Genomic DNA, 1,746 nt, shown 5'->3' on the forward strand with positions numbered 1-1,746 from the left:
ATTCCCATTCTTCTCAGAGTCAGCCACAGTTTGTTATGATCCACACAGTCAAACACCTTTGCATAATCAATGAAACATAGATAGACATTCTTCTGGTATTCCCTGCTTTCAGCTAAGATCCATCTAACGTCAGCTACAATATCCCTAGTACCACGACCCCTTCTAAACCCAGCCTGGACTTCTGGCAATTCTCTGCTGATATGCTGCTCCAGTCGTTTTTGGATAGTCTTCAGTAGAATAAAAAAAATGGCAATGGTGTCCACGGGATTCCCCAGCTAGTTTTCCCCTAGTACCTGGGATAGAGTGTAGAGATCAGGAAAGCTTCACCTCTCTCTCTTCCCGAAATCCCAAGATTCATTTTGAATCAGATGATCATATAATTTACTATGCTGGAGATTAAAAGAAAAGAAAAACCAGGGTTGGTTTCATAATTTAAAAGGTCATTTCGAGATCCATCCTGAAATACAATGTGGTGATCTACAGGATAATATCCATAACACATGCAAAGAAGTCCAGTGAATACCACTATCATTCAAATATATGCACCAAAAACTAGAGCCAAAGAGGAGGAAATGGAAGATTTCTACAAACATTTGCAGTCAGAAATTGATCCAACATGCAATCAAGATCACTGATAGTAATGTGTGACTGGAACGCAAAAGTTGGGAACAGGGAAGAAGGATCAGTAGCTGGAAAACATGGGCTCAGTGAGAGAAATGAGGCTGGAGATAGAATGATAGAGTTCTGCACATTCAATGATTTCTTCATTGCAAAAACCTTTTATAAGAAACATAAACACAGGCTCTACACATGGATCTCACCTGACGGCATGCACAGAAATCAAATAGATTACATTTGTGGAAAGACTCTCTGGAGAAACTCAATATTAGCAGTGAAAACCAGGCCAGGTGCTGATTGTGGGACAGACCACCAAATACTCATATGCAAGTTCAAGCTGAAGTTGAGGAAAATTAAATCAAGTCCACGGGAAATTGACCCTAAGTCTGTCCCATTCAAATTTCAAAAGCATCTCAGGAATAGTTTTGAGACCTTGAGCACCAATGAGCGCAGACCAAATGAGCCCTGGGAGAATATCAAGAAAATCATCCATGAAGAATGCAAAAGATCATTACAAAGGCTGCAAAAGAAGAAAAGACCAAGGTGGATGTCAGATGAGACTCTGGGCATTGCATTAGAGCACCGAGAAGCTAATGCTAAAGGAAGAAACCAAGAAATCAAAGAGCTGAACAGAAAATTTCAAAAAAACAGCCCGGGACGACAAAGCAAGATACTATAATGAAACGTGCAGAGAGCTGTAGTCAGAAAATCAAAACGGCCCAACTCACTCAGCATTTCTTAAGGTGAAGGAGTTGAAAAACAAATTCAAGCCATGGGTGGCATACTTAAGGATACTTTGGGTAGGATGTTAAATGATCCAAGATGTATCAAAAGAAGATGGAAGGAGTACACAGAGTCACTGTATCAGAAGGAATTGGCTGACACAGGAATTTCATGAAATAATATATGAGCAAGAGCCTATGGTTATGAAGGAGGAAGTTCAAGTTGCTCTAAAGAAATTGGCAAAAAACAATGCTCTATGAGTTGACAACATACCAATTGATTTATTTCAACAAACAGACACTGCTGCCCTGGATGTGCTCACTAAGTTGTGCCAAGAAATCTGAAGGACAGCCAGCTGGCCAACTAACTGGAAAATATCTATATTTGTTCCCATTCCAAAGAAAA

Source organism: Elephantulus edwardii, unplaced genomic scaffold, assembly GCF_000299155.1.
Source record: "Elephantulus edwardii isolate Elephantulus edwardi_28Jun2011 unplaced genomic scaffold, EleEdw1.0 scaffold00563, whole genome shotgun sequence".
NCBI classification, from domain to species: Eukaryota; Metazoa; Chordata; class Mammalia; order Macroscelidea; family Macroscelididae; genus Elephantulus; species Elephantulus edwardii.